This window comes from Notothenia rossii (genome assembly GCF_949606895.1).
Source record: "Notothenia rossii genome assembly, chromosome: 8".
Taxonomy (NCBI): domain Eukaryota; kingdom Metazoa; phylum Chordata; class Actinopteri; order Perciformes; family Nototheniidae; genus Notothenia; species Notothenia rossii.
In genome coordinates this window covers 30,198,707-30,220,679 of record NC_136906.1, presented here as the reverse complement: position 1 = coordinate 30,220,679, position 21,973 = coordinate 30,198,707, and the positions used below count along the sequence as shown (strand labels likewise).

The 21,973-nt window shown below is 40.6% G+C and overlaps 1 protein-coding gene and 1 long non-coding RNA gene across 2 annotated transcripts in view; one reads left to right on the top strand and one right to left on the bottom strand.

Annotated features, from left to right (window-relative positions):
- The window catches only part of doc2a (double C2-like domains, alpha), a gene marked incomplete at its 5' end in the record, with an annotated part of 121,186 nt that overhangs the window by 91,752 nt on the left and 7,461 nt on the right, over positions 1 to 21,973 (bottom strand). The gene's annotated exons all lie outside the window — the stretch shown is intronic.
- On the top strand, positions 10,208 to 13,095 carry LOC307014544. Its single transcript, XR_013801247.1, has 4 exons — positions 10,208 to 10,349; positions 10,925 to 11,216; positions 11,494 to 11,586; positions 12,571 to 13,095. It is a non-coding gene; the product is annotated as an uncharacterized lncRNA (long non-coding RNA).

Here is a 21,973-nt window from a genome sequence, read left to right as displayed (position 1 = left end):
ACTACGGGGCGGGCCTAGGACAAATACACATGCGTTAATCGCACGTTAAAATTATTAGCGGCGTTAAAAAAATGTTGCGTTAAATTGTTATTAACGCGTTAACTTGACCACCCTAATTTTTTATACATAAAGTGTTTTGTATTTACAGCGTTTCGTGCTTTTAGTAAAACCCTGTGCTTTTTTCTTCAAGTTGGTGAATATTTTCCAAATGCTGGGCATGTTTCGTAAAGTTGGCAAGATGTTTCTTCATTTGCATATATTTTGGCATTTGTGTTTTTGTGTTTGCATAGTTTTTAAAACTGCAGCACGTTTCTCCTAATGGAAATGTTTTAGGCCGTTGTAGTGTGTTTGTACCTGTTGGCCACTGTACAGCCATAATTGAAAAATCAATGTCAATAAAACGTGCACATATTAAGAAGATTAAGGTCAGTATACTGTATGAAGTGTGGATATTTCAACAAATTGACCCAGGAGAAGAAACTATGAAATCCTTTGAAAGTCTCCTCATTATGTCATATTATCAGTATATTGAGCTGAAAAATAGATTAGCTTTCATTTATAAACTGTTCAATATCTCTCCTCACAACAGGCGGTGGAGCTAATCCCACCCTTCGGGTCTGAAACTGCGATTTTCCCTCAATAACACAGAGGGAGATCATTTCCATGTAAGTAGCTCCTCAAATAAAGGAGGAGACAAAGGAGGCAAAGCTCGGGGACAGCGGGCGCTCAGATTATCTCCCGTTCTCCCAGATAATGAGGATCACTTCTGTAATGTGGCTCTATTGCACTCCATTTGTGATAAACTGCAGAAAAAACCTCTGAGTCTCATTGTATTTGTGTCAGTAACACTGCAGGTTACATTCTGTTTTTCCCTTTCATTAACCATGACGTTTTTGCACATATTGTACATATTGAACTCCATTCAGATTTGAATTAAAAACTGGAACTACTTTACACACTTGAAAAACAATTAAGAGACCATTCCAAACTTTTCTTAAAACTCAATTTCTACATGTAGGGCAGCCATTCCATTCCACTGTCTGTTGAATTGTTGGTCTATTGCCTAATTTTTACATTTTATATTGTTTTATTGAGAAAAACTAAAATGTATCTTCCTACAGTTTTCCCATTTTGGCATGAATAAAGTTCATCTAATCTAATGTAAAAGACACCAAAGCAGAGTTCCTTGTCTTGTAATCACCATGTGGATCCTCAAAGAAACACACTACAAACAAACTATAGATGGTGTGTGCTCTGTTCACTTCCCCTGCTGGACATGATTAAATCCACATGGGATCGTGCATATAAATCCTTTAACACACAGTTCCCTTTTATCTCCTCTCACACACACCTACAGACAGAATCAAACACACTACATTACAACAGAGAAACACATTGATTATCTTGTTACAATGGCACCTTTAATATAAAGGAATATATACTATAGCAAGAAAACAGTAAGTTCTGTAAATTCATGTGTTGAAAGCATGAAAAGGATATGAGATAAATGTCACATGCGACTCTCGGTCAGCACCCTTTCTAATACACTGTGGAGCTCTACATGTCAAACCAGTGGGGGACTGAGGCTGTCTGAGGGGCGGGAAAAATAATGACACCAGCTGCATGAGGGAATGGGTCGTTAGCTCACAGAAGGTTTAATAGCATGTAGCGCAGCAGTATAGTATGGCAGTGCATTGCGTTTTCCCAATCAAAAGAAGTTCTCCCTAAAGGGCACGTTTTCTCCACTGGAATGGCTAAATAACGTTTTCTCTCCATTGGAATGGCTAAATAACGTTTTCTCCACTGGAGTCGATTGGACTTACAGCGACATCGTGTTAAATGGCGAGTGGTCTGTCGCCATGGCAACGGCATTTGAAGAAATCTCAAAACGGTCCCGTAGATGTCTTCACAGCTGGACTGTTAGCACACATGTGAAGTTTTAGCACTTTTTGACAATTTTCATAGGAGTTAAAGGGACATCGTGTTTTATGGCGACGGATGCGTTTCCATGGAAACGGCATATGGTGAGATTTCAGATTTGGCGTAGAGTTGGAGTGATGACATCATCGTGTTCCATTGCACAGGTGTTTATAGTTGAGCTAACGAGGTGCCTAGACTTCAAAGGCTTCATTGTTCTGAATGAGAGATGAACCTCTTACATGTGAACGTTTTGTGGAAGAACCGTAACAGATATCTGTGAAATTTCAAAACGTGAAGCATGACAAGGAAGTTGAGTATCTGAAGTGTAATTTTTGTGTATTTTCAGGTTAATAATGTGGCCTTTTTGGCAGTTTAACTAAAGGTGTGCGGCTGCTGCTGTGAGGAAATATCAGCCTGAAATTACAATGAAATTACAATTACGTTTTTGTCACTTCATGCCATCAAGAGGCACTTTGTTTAATTATTTTTTGCATAATTATTTGTCATTTTTCAAGCTACGAGATGTTTTCCTACGTTTATCATGAAAAATGAGGTCTCAAGAATGTAGGGTTTGGGAATTATGGCAGTTTTAAAAAACATATCAAGGCAAATTTCAAGATTTCTTACCCTCTAGTTGGGACATCACGCACTCTAGTTAATGTTAAAATGTGAAGAAAACCTCTAAAACAAGGTCTGAACAATGTTTAATATCTCTAAAAGTGAGAATCAGATTTATTGTTATACACGAATAATCTCAGAAAGATGTGTAACATTTTAAAGTTGGAATGAGGTTTCTGAGTGAAAGTATGAATGAACAGTTAGCAGTTGAAGTCGCATGAAGATTTGTTGAAGTTGAAGAATTTCTCCATTGACTTCAATGGTTAAAAATGTGATGTATTATGGGATGTATCTCTGGAATTATGAAAGTTATGAATGAGAAAAGTAATAGCAATCGATTCCCGACTGAGCTGAACGTTTTGATGTTTGAACGGAGTTTCTGCGATGTTCAATGCGGGAGGAGAAGCGCGGCAAAATAAGTAGGCGGAATAATAATAATAAACTTTTCGTCCGTAGAATAACAGTTAGTTGGAATGCTGTTAACAGCATTCCCACTAAATAAGATCCTGTTGTTTCAACCAAAAAACAGCATTATACCCTGTTAGAACGTTTATTCCTGTAAATCATGTGACAGAAATTATGCAGGTGGAGGGAGCTTTCCTGCAGGTGGAATAAAAACAGCAGAGCTTCAGAGCAGGTGTCCATTTTACGGTACAGACATCACCACGGAGCAGACACACACACACACACACACACACACACACACACACACACACACACACACACACACACACACACACACACACACACACACACACACACACACACACACACAAATACACACTGAAGAATTTTCCCTAAGCTGCAGATTTATGGTGGTGCAACATGTTGTCTCCTAACAGTCCTCATTTATATTGCTTCTGACACTTAAATTCGGGCTATGGTGCAGTTTTCTCTGAATTATGACTCTCCTGCCAGTGTTATTACTTTGTTGTGGTGGAAAGGCTTGTTTTGAAGCTTCAAAATCAAATAAAGCTGGATTGGGATTCAAGCGAGGGACCTGATTAAACCGGCTCAAAGACAGGTTTGAGGGTTAGGTATGGTGTTAAAGAAAACACCACCTGGTGGGAAAAATAAAAAACAAAAAAATCCCAAAACAATGAAAAAATCGTATCTTTTCTCATGTGTTAAATCCGACTCTGCACATCTTTGGTAAACAAACAGGAATTCAACTAGAGGTTTACTAGAGTGCACACCAGTGACGTGCGGTGAGGTTCATGGCTGGTGAGGCACTGACTCTTTCAGAGTCAGATTTACAAATATTATATTTTGACCTTAAAGGTGGGGTAGGTAATTTTGGAGAAACCAGCTCGAGTGCGCTAGAATTTGAAAATACACAGCCCCTCCTCCAACACACACGAACGCGCACGTGACCAATGAGGGCACAAGATAAATTGTGCTTTTTACAGTACTACGGCTTCCACAGATTAAATGTTTTTATGGATTTTTTTGTCAAAGCACTTAAGATATTCATCGCTATCGGGATGTTAAGAGCATTCCATGGAATATAACAAAAAGTGTATCTCGAGCCGGTTTCTCAAACTTACCTACCCCACCTTTAATCGAAATATTCTGTTATTTTCAAAAGCTTTTTTAGTCTGATGCTTCGATTCATTTTAAACAGACCGTTCAACAAAAGATACCCAAAATCTAAATATTGGATTGTTCTCTCTTAGTAAGATCCCATTTTCATTACAAATGTGGTCTTACCTTGACTTGAAGATGAAGTCCATGCTATCCTTCTGGACAACAATCTTTATTACTTTTTTGTAAAAGTCCTCCTTATCTTCCTAGTTTCAAAAGTCTAGCTCAGGGGTCGGCAACCCCTGGCACGTGGCACGCGGCACCGTAACCAGTGGCACACTAGGAATAAGTGGAATAAGTGTGCAAATGATTTAAATTGTGTTTTCGGATCCTGAACGAGACCGCCGCCAGGGCGCGTCTCCCTGTTACCTGCAGAAGGAAGCCATGCACGCAACGCAGCCCCGCTTTCTTTAACTCCAGGCGACTTTCTGCCGCTTTCCTCCGTGGTACAGTGCTGATCGTTTGACCACAGAGGACTGTCGTCTCCCAGGGCAGAAGCAACAAGCTTCAGGTTCAATAACCCACTTTAGCTTAAATGACTGGAGAGAAGTGAGCTCTTCTTGGGAGGCCGTTGCATTTATTTAGTTGTTCTTCTGTTTCACAAAATACATCACCGACCTCTGTTTTTCTGCTGCCTCGTTTTTACTTCCAGAACATACACACGATCGCTCTACCATCCACACACACACACACACACACACACACACACACACATGCACATGCCACACCCCTCTCTCTCTTAAAGGGACAGCGATCTCATCTCATCTCATCTCTGCATGACCCTAATATCATAACATTTTTTTTAAATGGCACCTCAAATCAAAAAGGTCGCCGACCCCTGGTCTAGCTCAACCCAGTCTCACACATTGTTTTGTAATAACTACATTGGTCCACAACGTAGGACGTAGTATTTCTACAAAAACGCCTTTTTCACCATTCATTCCAATGGCTGGCGTCTATGTCACGTGATCTTCAAATTTCTCCCTGCAGAAAAAAAAAACATGGCCGAACTTCGTTTTATTCTCGGTGGAAAATGCCTATTTTAAAGTTAGTTTGGCCATTAAAATGCATTTTGATGTCATTTGATGCGAGAAATATGAGTTGATATTTCAGATTATGTGTGCAGTGGATGTACATGATCTTTAGTTTGCTAGTTATTACAAAGATTACTTAAGGAAATTGTGTCCATACAACGTTTTCATTGTTACCAAGGTGGTTGCTAGGGAGACTGCTATCGATATTATTTCTGTTATGTTGTGTAACTGTTTAATGTTGTTATCTTTATTGCTATCTTTATTGCTACCCCCTTCCCCGTCAATGTATAGTGTTGGTCCACAGCGCAAACAAAATCCGCATCTAAAATTGTGGCATAGATACGTTATTTTCCCCTGTGCAATTCCAGTCTCACATCTCACATCACATCGTCATTAACAAATACCGGAAACAGACCGAAAACCTTTTAGATAGAGAACATGTTGCGAAACACAATAGCCAGCATGTGTAGTCCTGGGGACGGGGAGGGGGAGGGGGCAGAGGCGTCAATTGGGTATGGCAAGGTATGGCAGCTGCCACACCTTGGCTCCAGGGGAAAATGTAAATGTTCGTTTTAAAAAAATAAATTTATGGAATTACTCTGTGTCAATTTGTATTGATTATTCTATTATTTAATACATATAAATTAAATACAAATGAAAATCAGAACAACACAATCGATTTCTCTAGTCTAGATATTATCTTTCCCAATACTTATCGTAACGTATCCCCCCTCCCTATCTTGAAATGTGGTATCTCCTGACGAGAAGCCGCCGGAGGTCAGAGCGGGTCATGTTATCGCGTTTTTTTTAATTTTTCGGCTAAGCTAATTAACTAAAATGAAAAGAAAGCAAAGAACTTTAGAATCTTTTTTTATCAAAAAAAAGGCAGGTGAAGGTGATGGCTCCAATGTTGCCCCAGCAGCAGAGGGAGAAGGACCAGGTAGTGAAGGTGGGATTCAAGCTGTTAACGAGGCTGTTAGCCACTCCAGCACCTGCGCCGGGGATGCAGATGCTAACAGGGAGACGGAGACTACATGCATGGAGGCTGAGAACTCGTCCACACCGACTTCTCGAATTGAATCCGAGTCTGAGTCCCCACCAATTTCTCAGATTGAAAGAGCTGGATCAGACGTGGACAGCGATAAGGAAGGTCAAGGCCCGGGTGCAGCAGCAGTAGCAGCCTCTGGGTCAACTGGAGCAGAGAAGAAGGATATTAGTGGATGTAAAACAGACGGACTCAGGCGTCCTCGTTTGACCCACTTCCCAACTAGAAATGGAAGACGCTTTAATGTCAGTGTGTATCAGGAATATGACTGGGTTGAATATTCTGCGCAAGAAGATGCAGTTTATTGCTTTGCATGCCGTCATTTTGGAGGAGCCTCAACTTTAACAGGTGACAGGCATGGACTGCGTGTGTTCATAGACACTGGATACACATGTTGGAAGAACATGAAAAAAAATCTCCGGGATCATCAAGGGAGCAGTAGACACAATTGTGCTGCATTAGCGTGGTCTAACTTTAAGGCTGTGATCAGCGGACATAAGGAATCCATCGCAAGTCGGATTGACGCAAACAGGACAGATGAGGTGCAGGAGAACCGGGCTCACGTCAAATCCTTGTTCAAAATCACGTCATTTCTGGGAAGACAGGCCCTCCCTCTCCGTGGCCACAACGAGAGAGATGAGGATGAAAATAAAGGAAATTTCCTTGAACTTTTGGACGTTATTGCAACAGATGACAGGAACGTGAAAAGCAAACAGGAACGCAGGTATGCGCACTATTCTTCCCCAGAAGCCCAGAATGATATGGTGAGAGTTATTGGGGAAAATATCAGAAGTATAATCATAAATGAAGTAGGAGAAGCACGGTACTTTTCAGTGTTAGTGGATGAAACGAAAGACCTGTCTAAGAAGGAGCAGCTGGCCATTTTGATCCGTTATGTACATGACGGGATTATAAAGGAAAGAGCCATTGGAACCTATCACATGAAGGACCTGACAGCTGAATCCCTGGCCCAGAAAATAATAAAGGAATTATCGAGTTTAGATATTCAGCTGTGTGTTGCACAATGCTACGATGGTGCAAGTGTTATGCGGGGTAATGTGCGTGGAGTGCAGGCTTTAATACGTGAAAAAGTGCCGCATGCAGCGTATATACACTGTCATGCACATAGACTAAATCTTGTGCTTGTGAGCTCGATAACTGAAATACCAGAGATGGCAGAGTTTTATGGTGTTGTTCAAACACTATATACTTGTATTGCAAATAGCAATACCAGACACATGCTTTTCATTGAGGCTCAAAAGAAGTTGGGACACAACAAAATACTGCACTTGGAGCGCACCTGTCCCACTCGGTGGCTGTATTGGTATAGGGCTCTACAGAAGATAAAACTGCGCTACGAGGCTATACTAGCTGTGTTAGATGCCACTATTGACGCTCATGCAGAGGGTTCAACTGAAGCTGCTGGACTTCGGACAAATATGCTGACAGTCACTTTTGTTGTGCGTCTTCATGTCCTAGAAAAAATCTTAAATCTCACTTATGGACTGTCTGAACAGCTTCAGACAAAAGACATTGCAATCACGATGGCTTCCAACCTCATACGGAGTACTAAGGCCCAGCTGGAAAAGATGAGGTCAGATAAAGAGTACCAGGACACACTGAGCAGAGCCAAGGCATTTTCCACAGAGCTCGGCCTCCCAAGCAGCGACACTGCCCCTCTGCGACCAGCAAGAGCACGGAGTGTGTCCAAAGCCTTGGCAGGGTTTATTGTCGGATCATCCAGTGGCCAGAGACAAACAGGAGATGACCAAGAAAAAAGACTATACTTTGAAACACTGGACCGCTTCATCTCTGAGTTAGATCGCCGATTTACAGATAATGATGAGCTACTTAATGCTATCCAGGCATTTGATTGTTCATCTCCCCATTTCATGGATGTAGTTAAAATGGAACAGTTTGCACAACTCTATGATGAACTGATCGACACCACCCTTCTCAGTTCCCAGTGTCACACAGCAAAAGCTTTCCTTGAACTTGAGATGAAGGAGGACGTGGAGGAGGAGAAAAACATAATGCTGGCTTTGACACGACTGAAGACCATGTCTGTCGCTTTTTCAGAGGTCATCAAGCTATTCAAGATCGCAGCAACAATTCCTGTCTCCACTGCATCCAACGAAAGATTATTTTCCGTTTTAAAAAGAGTCAAGATTTACCTGCGGACCACCATGAGCGATGACAGGCTCACAAACCTCATGTTGATGGCTGTTGAGCCTGCTGTCGTAAAATCCCTGGACGCAGATGAACTCGTCAATAACTTTGCTGCTTTGAGGACCCGCCGTTATCCACTTGTGGAATAATTAATAAAGTTCATCTCAAAGTAAGATACCCAAACATCTTATTAATATGATTTCTCTTTCTCTTTTCTTCTCCCTCCCTCCCTCTCCTCTCTCCCTCCCTCCCTCCCTCCCTCTCCTCTTTATATTTGGACTTTAACAGTTTACAGCAGTTTACCTGGTATGTTCACGTGATATTATTGCAATTACATAGTGAATGAAGTGAACAGAAAGAGTGAAATTGTGTCAGAAAGGCTATTACTGCTGTCTAACCCTGCCGCTTGCTATCCATGGTGCTGAAAACGGATGCGTAACGGCGCATTTGACTGAATTGATTGATTGACGTGCGTAGTTAAGTGTTTGTGTCCATAGTTACTTGCGCTAGCGGGATGTGAGTGAGGCTGCATTTGAAAAAGTTCAAATTTTCCTAACCACACAGAAAAGCTACATAGCAGACTTGTCACTTTTGTTATGATTATTTGCTGGGCATGTATATTGATTGATACTGTAGTTAAGTCATGTGACTAGTAACCTTGCCATACCTTAGCTTTGGCTGAATTGACGCCACTGGGAGGGGGGTACGCGGTGGACCCGTTCAAATCCAGTTTTGGACAGTCTGCCGTGGTTCCATCCCATTTCAAGTGCTGTTCGACGCTCGGCGTAACCCTCGGAGCACACTCCAATCACAGAGCTTGAGGACTATCACAGGCATACTTGCCAACCTTGACTTCTCAGAAATCATGAGCATTTCAAAACCACCCGGGGGGGGGGGGGGGGGGGGGGGGGGGCGGCTGCTAGTGGATCGCCGGAGCTGTTAGATTAACATTAACATGCTTATTGTAGTTCTCAGTGCACTGCCTTGCGGCCTGTAGCACCATCCTTGAAGGAGCATATGGTAAGGAGTGAGCAGAGAGGGTAGAGTTGTCGATTCTTGTTCTGTTTCGTGTGACTATCTTCCTCACCCTCTCAGACTTTCCGTTGCGTGCGCTACTAAAGACACGCGCTACCATGGAAACCAAACAATGGTGTAGCTGTATTAAAGTCCGAGTGGAAACAGTCCTGAGTAAATCCGATTTTGTCAGAAATCGGGATAAATGCGGGAGAAATATGACCCCGGGAGGAAACCGGGAGAGGGCAGTGAAATCGGGAGTGTCCAGCGAAAATCGGGAGGGTTGGCAAGTATGATCACGGGGTTTGTCAAGCGAAGCGGAGAGAATACTTACTTCCGGGTGTAATATTCTCTAAAGCAAATGAGCTGCTGCGACCCTCGGTCCTGATGGACTCCAACTTGTGTTTATTAATCAAACAAATAAATAAACACAAGGATAATTATGTGTTATTGTTGAGTAAATGGAGAATTGCACAGGGGAAAATAACGTATCTATGCCACAATTTTAGATGCGGATTCTGTTAAACTAATACGTTTGCGCTGTGGACCAACACTATAAATTTACGGGGAAGGGGGTAGCAATAAAGATAACACCATTAAACAGTTACACAGCATAACAGAAATAATATAGATAGCAGCGTCCCTACACTCTAAACCCGGATTTGATTGAAATTAAAATATTAAGCTGTCATTAATAATGCCGTTCATGTTTTGTAAAAAGACTGTGTCATTACTAAAGCAAATTAGTTGTTTGCACTATTTAACTGAAATGTGCATTGCAATAATCCTATTAAGCAGAGATAACCCGGTGTGTTACGTTTCTGCAAGAGAGGGGGGAGGGGCTCATTGAGCATAAGTGCTGCAGCTGCACTGCACGCAGTCAGTGGTGAAGACCGAGGAGCCCGCTAATTATGGCTGCTGCTCTCTGGTCTGAGCGAATTTTGAAAATAACTTTACGTGGAATGGTGAGTTTGAAAACATCTATATCTATCTGCAGATATCTTTCTGTCAAAAATGTATTAGCTAAAAGACCTGCTCACAACAAGTTAGCTTAGCGCTAAAGCTGCACGTGGTTTAGCTAACGTTACTTAACGGCTGATCATATGGTAACAAAACCGATTTAAAATGGCTTTTCATAAGATTGAATATGAGTGATTCGTGCATTTGCAGTGGTTAGTTAATGTTCTGCAGAGGCTTAGCTAAAAGACCTGCTCACGTTAAGTAACGTTAGCTAAACCACGTGCAGCTTTAGCGCTAAGCTAACTTATTGTCTGTTCATATGGTAACAAAACCGATTTAAAAAGGCTTTTCATTAGGTTGCATATGAGTGATTTGTCACATTTATAACAGTAACTTAGCAAAATGTTCAAAAGAGCATGTCAGTAGGGGGATATTAGCAGAGTTTAGCTAACGTTCTGCAGAGGTTAGTTAACGTTGTACAGAGGTTAGTTAACGTTGTGCAGTGGAGTTAATGTATTTTTTTTCGTTTTCTTTTCGAGTTATCATTTGGTAATAAACCCAATTCAAAATGTGTCCTTAGGTTGCACGCCTGCCGGATTATCTTCCGCTCCGACGAGCTGCACCCCCTCATCCTGGCCCCGCTTGCCGACCTGGCGGTGGGGCTGTACGGTGAGTGGGTGAGCCAGCGCTTTGAGGTGCGCCTCAAGGTGCTCTTCCTCACCCGCCACTTCATCTTCCACGACAACAACCACACCTGGGAGGGCCACCACTACTCTGCCAACACCCCACCTTCAGCATCTACGCCCGGGGGCGCTACAGCCGGGGGCTCCACTCTACCCGCGTGATGGGCGGGACAGAGTTTGTCTTCAAAGGTAACGGGTTAAACTGTTGACCCTGGTAGAATGGTCTCTTGTATTCCCTTTATTGTACATGTGAGGGTCTATTTATTTATGATTTCTGTGTTTGACAATGTCACAAATACATCATATATATACAAAAATAAACAATAAACTAATGACAAGGACAAAGATTCAGCTGTAAAGAAAACTGGTTATTTTCCTGTCCTACAGCTGTGGTAAAGAGTCAAATATACCAACAATTTCTTGTCATTCTAGCTGTGTAACTTGTTGTCATTTTACTCCCCAACAGACTACAGAGCCAACTGATATCCGGACCCTGGTGCTCAGAGGGCTTCCAAATATCCTTGGCGACAACCCCACAGACTTCTACAAAGCAGGCTTTGTAAGTAATGTCTTACCTTCTCACAGAGTATTTAAAAGCACCATTATTTGTTAGTTCCTGTCCCTGGTAAACCCTGTGAGCATAGTTTTATACAATTACAGATTAAGATTGTTCCACTTATCACTAGTACGATTAGTTCTGGCCGATAAATATTGGTGAAATTGTTACAAACAAGACAAAACTAAAGCCGCTTATATAGTCTTAACTGTGTAGGTTAGTTTGCCACTTGTTTTAAATGTGGCAGATCTTATTAAGTGTGCTGCTGGCTGAGACAAAGCAGCCCCTCCTCTAGCAGCTGTACCTGTAGTGATTCTAGAGCAGCAACAGTATAACGGTTACACCAGCATCAGTCATTATATACATTAATATCTCACTGGAAAAAAATCTAAAATGTCAATAAAGAATCTGAATATTCTTGACAGCATTATACTGAGGCAAGTTTTGAAAGAATGAAGAACACAGACATCTGTCAGTATAATTTATTCTGTCCTCCTTCCACTGCTGCTGTGGGTCACTGCCTGCAGGTACCGCTACCCGACCGGGGGGGGTGGGGGTCTGCTTTGTCTCAGTCAGCAAGTGAATTCACAACAATACGCAACGTTTTAAGATACGTGGCACACTGAGCTAAACAGTTCATACAGACAGCTTTTGTCTTAGCTGGTATACCAAATGTGGGTTACGTTTAATATTGGGTTTTCATACCATCTCTAAATTAAATCATTTCTTAATAATTGTTTATTGCTATTTTGCTATTTTTTATCACGCATGTTCATATTGTGATGACAACGAAAATATGATTTCTCGGTCAGCACTAATAGCAACAGCTCTTTCCAACCTCTTTGAGTGATCTGTTTGTGCTTTATTCCAGCAGAACCAACTCACACCTTCCCTCATGTGTCTGACTCTCTTATGACTATATTGCATTATTCATGGTTATTTAATGAAACATGTCCTGATTGTGCTCTTATGTTGCTGTCGTTTCAGGACACTGATGATGAGGACTCGTTCCGCGACATTGACATTGGGATCCTCCTGGTTGAGCATGAAGGTGCTGGTCCCTCATCTTCCCTGCATCGCAGTCCAGCCTCGCTGAAGATCATCCTTGAGGGACAAGTTGTGATCGACAACATCCAAGACCTGCCAAAAGCGATGTGCATTCTGTTGGGTCTTACATACGCACTGCATCTCAACTACCCCAAGACTATGATGCTCACATTCCAGTTCATCCAAAAGGTTCTTCTCACGTTGGGCCAAGATGAACTAAAGCCAAGGTTGCAAACATTGAAGAACCAGCTTACAATGTAAAGAAATGCACTGACACTTGTTACTGCTATTCAGCTGCTACCAGTGACATCATAATGTTCAGCACTGTTCGTTGACCTTTCACTGTCAGGTGTGTGATTTTTTTCACACACATATTGTTAAATGTTGTGGGTTCTAATTCCTTTCTTTGCTTGTCTTCTGGTTGACGAGGTTATTTTTGTCAATAAAAACATTGGAATATTTAAATGTATTGTTTCATGTTTTCCCTTCCATACAATTCTGGTAAAACAATGTATAAATACAATCCCCAAATCAGAATGGTACAATTAATTGTATTAAAAGACATTTGTTATATTAACACATGATATTAAGCATTGATAAATAATGTTATTTATTATATTTAACTTAAACAAGTTATTTCATACAACTACGACATAATTTATGTGAACTAATGATTTTGAGATAAGACTACAAGTGTAAACTAAGATAAGTCTACTTAAAGATCTACGTTTATACAACTTAACCTGTTAAGTTTCTTGCATGTGTAAAAACCAAGCGGCAAACTGGGGAAGAGCCGGGACGCCAATACGGAAGTGCAACATACTGTAGTTCATATATTGGCCGATAGGCGATGACTGCAGAAAGGAGCAATTTCCATAGACCCCCATGTTAAAAGGCCCAATTTTACAGCAGAAAAAAACATGTTTCTACCCCTGGCTCCATACATGTTATTATCGATATAGTTAGATTCCACCTTCATGATTATGGATCTGTGAGTGAATTGTTTTCTAACACAACCCTTTTATTTATATTAGGTCTTAAAGTCTTTGCATAAATTAGGGCGTGGTCACATTGAGTGACCGCTCTGTCAAGTGACTGCTACTGCTGGCTTCTTGTCTCTGCTAGCTGCTCCGTTAAGCTAGCTACAGGGACTCTGCCTGCTCAGTTCATCCAGGGAACACAACTTGAAGCCGGCCGTGGTTGTTTGTTCTTCATGCTTATATATCGGGCTATTGTGACTCGCTCTGCGGTTAAAACAGACGGTGCATGAATGCGGTTTTGCGGTAAGGGAAATTCGAGTGCTTTATTTATGTTTTAATGATTTTACTCAACGTAATAAATGTTAAGGCTTGGGTTAGCGTAGCGTGTAAGCGAGTGGTAGCTACATCGGTGCTAACGATGCTAATCGTAGCCTCCAAGTTAAAATCATAGACTGTATATATAAAGGTTAAAACGAAATAGAGAAGTGTTAAGTGTAAAGTGGGATAATACTGTTGAACAAACAGCTTCTGTTTGAGGTTGATAATAAGGTCATCCTTGTAACTTAGAGAGATATTTTATTTTATTATGTAGGTAGGAACTGTATGCATCACTAAGGTTAATTTAAATTGGCTATGCTCAAGTATGTAGACAAGCTAATGTCGAAGTAGTAGTGTATGTGAAATCAACCTCACAATAAGATGTGTGCAGTGCATCCTGTGGGCCATCTAAGCTAATTTACAGATGGCCCTGAGCCCAATAGAGATTGCCCTGAAAAATACGTGCGGACGAAATGCCACGAAGGGTTTGGGTGGCCTCCCCCTAGAACATTTACATTTTTGCAGGTCTTAGATGCTGTCTGGTGCATTCTCTAGACTGAATTATAAGATGAACCAGCACAATATTATATTGTACAATTTCAATTTTATTCTTCATTTCACTTGTTTGTTTGTTCTTGTTTGTGTTTGCTCGCTTGCATGCCCTGCATAGCTATAAGAAATACTTAAGTTGTTGGTCAAGACACTTTCCATCTGATGAAGGCAAATGCCTTCCCAGATGTAAAAAAGTAGAAAACATTACATTCAGTTGTAACAAAACAAAACAAACATTATTTACACTATTATGGCCCCTGTTAAAAATGTTTGTAATGTTATCTACTGTAAGTTGGTCGAACGAATGCCTCCTCATCCGGAAGCTGACCGAGCAGACCCGAGCAGCAGTCGAGAGGAGCTGAGCGCATCCGCGAAGCATACAAAATGGCGACGTCAGCGTTCCCGTTGGCCGGCAAATCTAAATCTCTTCGGTCACAATAATTTCCCTTTAGCACAATACCGCTTCAGTTGCGCCACTTATGTGACAGACAAGAAGAGTATGTGACAGACAAGAATAGTCAATTCTAATGTCTAACACTTAATGTGGAGAAAGAGATGTCGTGTACGGGTTGATTGTGCGTTGATCTGTTGGTAATGCCTCGGGGTTCCGGTGGGCATGTAAACAAATGCATAATGCTGCGCTATACTTTGTGGCCTCACCCAGTTGCATAGCGACACTTATTGTTTAGGTGTCTTTTAATAAGCAGGTAGTCCTATCATTAGCTAGAACTAGCTAGATCTGATCAATATTGACATAAACGCGAGTGAAGTCTAATCTGACGGGAGAAAGAGATCAGCTGCTGCTGACGAGTCGACACGCAGCACTGCATGATCACATGCAGCGGTGAGCGGACAAAATACACACTTCAGGTTAGAATATCACACGGCTATTTTAATTACCTCTGACTACATAAACTAGTTATAGATATGTTTAGTTTTACTGTCGGGTCACTCATTACTGGATCCGCGAGCTGCTGGCATAATAGATTGCCCGATCGGGCAACCAGCAGGTGAGGCTTCATTGCCCGAGCTAAATACTAGATGGCCCCGGGCCATCGGGCAGCCCTTAATGTCGAGCCCTGGTGTGTATATATTACAATTATTAATGTACTATTTCAAGATGATTAGATATTACAATATGGTTGGTTGAGCTGGAGTTCATTATTGAGCTTACACGTTAACGTCACAGTCATCTGAAGAACAAACCCAAACCTTGTTGTTTTTATTAATTGCATTACCAAATGGGTATCAAATAAGCAGTAAGCATTGGTAACACAACTTCCAAAGTTACAGTAAAATAAAAAGGACTCGGACAATACACAATCCAACATGTTCAACAGAAGATAATCAGTTATATTGTTTGTACACGTGGTACTTTACATATATATCTGTTTGTTTAAGCTGTCCAGGTGATGCAGACAGGCTGGACCAGAGAGTGAGAGACATAACTGGACTCCTCACAGCAGTGAACTTCAGCACAGGTACAAAGACTCTTTTTTTCATACTGTACAAAAAATCAAGAAAGATATTGGTTTAAATCAGGGGTGGGGAACCTTTTTCCTCTCAAGGGCCATTTCAATTTTTTCAACATCCTCCGAGGGCCGTACAAATTATTGACCTCTGCTTAAAAAAACTAAAATCACAGCCCATTCATTTCGCCTTTCTTTCGTGCTGTGCAAAGAAAAAGCAACCTCTTAATCCAGATATCTTACCATGACTCGCGCATGCATGCTCGTGCATGGTGTGGCATGACCACCACAACAGAAAGATATGGACACAAGATGTGTGCAAATGTATTTAGTTTCATATCCATGTGGACATGATTTAAGTGGGGGGGGGGGGTACCTCACACCCTCTAGGGGGGTCCGGGGGGCATGCTCCCCGGGAAGATTTGTTTTTAAATATTGAAGTTAAAAGCATCAATCTGGTGCACTTTGAGAGCAACATGAAGAGATCTATGGATACATCTCTCAACATCCATATGAAACAGAACTGTAAGCAGATTTTCTTTTTCTTTATGGATATTTTACAAATCACTCCCCTTTCAAACTGTATTCTTCTTTATTAATAACAACTTTGTTTTACTGTCATACAGTATTTTATACCTGTTTACTTTATTGTCTTATTTTTTTATAACTATAATGATCATATCAATAATAATAATAATAATAATAATAATACATTACATTTATAAAGCGCTTTTCCTGGTGCTCAAAGCGCTTACAAGCAAGTAAAACAAAATAACAACAGATAAATAAAGATAAAATAAATAAAGATGATGATAAAGATGTGCCTTTACCTCACTGGTTGGAGAAAAAGCTTCTTATATTCGTTAGCATAGCTAGCTAACCAGATGCTAATAACAACAAAGTTATTGACTGTATGATCAGTATGACAGATGAACAGATCACCACTGGGCTTTGAACTAAAGACACAGCCAGCACGCAAAAACTGCGGCATGTGTACGGCTCCTTATGGGTACTGCAATTTCTCAAGTGCCGGACCGGCGTTCTGGCTTTCTGGTGCTCTCTGTCAAAACTACACCCCTGTCAGACACGTTAGGTTCGTGTTGTGTTCAAGGACCCTAATCTTGGCCAGGAAAAACAGGCACTCGCTCTTTTTCTTTTTTTGCGGTCTATATTTCTTCAATTTTTTTCTTTTTTGCGTGTGTTTATAAATTACCTCGAGGGCCGTACCAAATGGTCTCGCGGGCCGTATACGGCCCGGAGGCCGGAGGTTCCCCACCCCTGGTTTAAATGAATGAAGTTTTGACTTTAATACACTGATATACATTCCATCAAACAATACTAGATCACCTACACACCAGTGAAGTTGAGGGTTTTTTCTGTGCAAAAAGTTACATTTAGATGTTAACAAGCAATATGATTTTGTCAGCTTTCTAATTTAATGTATTAAAGGCAAAGATATTTAACACATAGTGAGAACTGCTACTATTTATCTCTCAATATTGTCTGTAAAAAACGTGGTAAAAGTTATTCTTTCAGTGAGACAACAGAGAAAGTTTCTACAGTTGCACTAAGTTTTGATAAGTTAAATATTATTTTGATAATTACATATATTTCAATGTTGATGAACTTCATACTGTTCATTCATAATCTGATTATCTTTGTAACTCACTGTTGAAATAAAAAAAAAACATTACAATTACAAAATAATTGTATCTACAGCCCCTAAACACACAAACACACCACTTTCATAAATAACACACTTGTTCTGCAATAAGATGTTTTATGTTTCCTGTCATTTTTGTGAGGAAAGGACATGCCTGAAAGAAACAACATTTTCTCCTTCTCTGAGGGTCAAGAAGAACATCCAAGAGGAAAATTAAAAGCTGATGCTATGAGATTTTAAGACCAGTACACTAAGAAACTACTTTTATTGTAAAAACAGTCAGCTGATCGAATGCACCTATTTCCACATCTACACTCCATCAGCTGATTATTTGTATTTGCCTCGCTTTATGAGCTTCACATCACTTGTGCCTTGTACCGCAGAGTTTGCAACGTCACAAATAAATGGGGCCAATCTTCATTCAGATGTGAATGTGTAATCTAACATTTTCAGTAAGAATAATGGACAAAAGGAGTGCAAATACAAATACAATTTATTGAAATGTCAACCAAAACTTAATCAAACATGTTTTAAATAAAAAGCACATATGGACAGAAGGTGTACACCTATTAAATGTATAAGTAAACACATTTAGTCAAATAAAGTGACAGACTAGGCCTGTGCAGTTGGTATCAGCTTTGCCCAGCATGGGCTCCTCCATCAGGCCTGGTCCCCCTCGCTGAGAAAAGACCCTCAGTCCTCTCCGGGCCAAACAAACAGACAGGACGCCCATCACACGGAGGTTTCTCCCTGAAGTCTCTGCAGCTTTCTGGACACCATGCTGTCTCAATCCGTCCACACTGAATATGAGAGGGGGAAAATGAAAATAACAAATGCTTAGACAATAAGAAACATAAAGTTGACTGTAGAGTTGCTAAAAAAAATTAGATTGTCAATACTATTACTGTATAACTAATATATCAGGTTAAGAGGCACATTCAAATAAAGATTAGTCTTTAAATACATGTTGTATTTTGAATTGTTTTTCTAAAGTCAAGGATCTAGAACTGGTACTTAGTTTTAATGATACAGTCTGGTTATTATGCTGTTTGGAGGAGGCCTCACAGGTAAGAGCACTAACTAGCTACCATCACATGTACCTTAGCTTGACTTAAATGTATTAAACGTATAATTAAGTAATATCAAAATATAAATAACTAATGTCATGCAAACATATTAATATTTGCTTGATTCCAGTGTTGAATCTAGCACAATTGCATACAAACGTTAAGGGATTTTAAGATTCTGAAGTATTATGCTAAAAACTCAAAAACTTATATTATTATTTATAGTTTTGCTGAGTAGTTTCATGTCCGCTAACCTTAGAAACGTAAAATGCCACGGCAGTGTGCAGATGGGGAGCATGTTAGCTTAGCTTGGTAGCTTCAGCTAGCTCTGGAACTTTCAGCTTGGTGGCAGGAGGTCCCGCCTCGGCTCCGCCTCTTTGCCCTTATTTGGAGCAGGCTGGAGAAGGCGGGAGTTGAACTCTGACGTCACTGTCGAGCCATTAGTGGCCGACTCCGCCTACTAAGGACTTCTCGGCAACTCTGCAGAATCCTATGGGTGACATCACGGACCCTACGTCCATTTATATATACAGTCTGTGGTAAAAACTTAAGTGGTTTAAGGCAACGGGTTTTCATGCAAATTTCTAGTAAAGTCAACTAAGCCGGGCTAAGAGTGTAGCAACCACCTTGGTAACAATGAAAACATTGTATAGACACAATTTCCTTAAGTAATCTTCGTAATAACTAGCAAACTAAAGATCATGTACATCCACTGCACACATAATCTGAAATAACAACTCATATTTCTCGCATCAAATGACATCAAAACGCATTTTAATGGCCAAACTAACCTTAAAATAGGCATTTTCCACTGACAATAAAACGAAGTTCGGCCATGTTATTTTTTTCTGCAGGGAGAAATTTGAAGATCACGTGACATAGACGCCAGCCATTGGAATGAATGGTGAAAAAAAATGTAGGGATCTTACAATTTCAGAGGCGTTTTTGTAGAAATACCACGTCCTAAGTAGTTATTACACGTTTTTTTATGAGACTGGGTTGTCTAGCTTGTTGTTTTCGTCTACCGTCTCTGCGTCTCTGCGTAGAATAACACTAGCAACAGGAACCTGTGGGCTCACGTGCGCCCCCTTCAGTGCTGCAGAGGTTATGGCTGCCTCCCCTGGTGCTTTCTCATTGCCGTTGTATGATGATGACCAGCGAGCTTAAATATCATAAGTGAAATAAGTTCTTTAGAGACTATGGATGGCGAGGACACATGTAATAAAGGGATCTACAAAGATGACATTTGTGACCTACAGTGAGATGGTAACAGGCATGCGCTTAGGGCCTATGCTCCAGCCAGTTTCTGTGGGGTGACGCATCTGAGGTGAGGCAGAGCTCATCTGTGCCTCACCTTACCCCACAGTAACTGGCTGGTGCGCGGGCACAAAATTAGAGACCGCGCTAAATTAGTGTCCGTGCTCCAGCAAGTTACTGTGGGGTTACGTGAAGCAGATCTCGTCCCTGCCTCACTTCTCATCGCTCATTTAGTTGTAGCGTAGCTCGGCAAATTTGACGATTTTGACGATAAAAAGCGATTGGAATCATAAAGAAATCACATTTACAACACAGATCATTGGAGACATTTTATCATTATTATTATTTAGTTGTTCTTTCGTTTTTTTTCCATTACATTGGAGTATGACAGGTGAGGCTCTGCCTCCCCTGCCTCCCCTGACTGCACGTCGCTGGTGCACACGGTTCATGTATTTTATCAAATCGACAACAGATTTAAAGTCGAGAGGCTTAACAAGGTATCTTTTAAGACACTAGGGACTAGATAAATATGTTGGTCATCAAAATGTTCGTCCATGACTAATACGAGAAAAAAATTGCAAATGCTGATCAAAACACGTGGGTATTGTAGTATATAAAACCGGATGAGCATAATGATTTGATAAAAAGGAAAATTAAATATCAGTTAAACGAATACCTGGACCTGAGTATACGTAGTGGTTCATAACTGCGGTTTTCTCGTGAATGCTAATCTTTGGAGCCATGAGACCAAGCAATCGTTCGGGCAAACAGCAGAAGATATGTTTAATGTGTCACAATGAAAGAAGAAATGCTTGATTGGTGGACGGTCGTGTCACATAATTTAATAATTTATTTTGTATGTGTTTTCATTTCAGATCTACTTTATGTACAGTATAAACATTAGGTAGTTGGTACATGTACAGATCAAGGCTGTTGATCTATGGCCGTGATATACGGTAGGAAAGATAGGGGATCTGTCCCTACCACTTAAAAAATACCTAAAAATGTCACCCCCCTCCTGAAATGTAATATTAACTTCATGTGTGTTAGCATTGTATAAGATATAATTTGCACCTGCTCTACAAAGCCCCTTTTCCACAGAGGTGGTTCCTGGACTGGTTCGGATCCAATCCCCGAATGCAGACCAGTTCTCATGATTTAGCTGCAGGGGCAATAGCACTTGGCCCAAAAATGTGGTCCAACTAACTGCGGTCCCAACCAACTACTTCTGGACAGAACCAGGAACCAAGAGTCGTGGAAAGGCTTAGTCCAGAGGCTAGGGCAAGAAAAACCTAGCAATAACAGTAAATGAAAAGTTGTCAGAGTAGAAAGTTATTACAGAAGCAGGAGCGCCAAGAACGCAAAGTGACTACGAATGCGACCACATATGTATTTATAAACGTCATGCAGATTTAACCAGGCATACTTGTAACATATTTATTTTTAACCACACGTTTTTATCAAATTGTTCACTATTTGCAGCAGACTATATGCTTCAGAGTAAGCTTTTCTTTTTTTTTTTAAATTGTTTTTAATTGTTTTCTTTTATACCAGCTGTCATGTGTCATTAATATACAGGCTACACAAGTTGTAATATCAGAATAGGAAGATGGACTATAGTGAAAAATACGGCAGTAAAGTAGGAAACGGCTTATGTCATAATGATAGCAACAAGTATAAAGCACAAGATTCAAAGTCATTATGGGGAATAATTAATATGCCACTATAGTCGTAGCATATTGTGAAGACTTTCAGGAAATGCATTAAAAAGGCTAAATATTCTCAGTGAGGGACTCCAGATCACCTGTATTACTTATAACCGTTACACTTTCAAAACTAGATGTAAAACCGTACTGTTGGGGAAATTCTGAATGTACTCTTCCGATATCAGAGTAGCACATATTAACAAAGGTATCCCAACTGTAGCTGTGTACATGACAGGATGTATGATTATTACCTAGAAGAGCATCAGGACTGTTTTAGGCATATGATAGCTATGTGATAAACATGAAGATTCAGCCTCTATGGAGATAGACA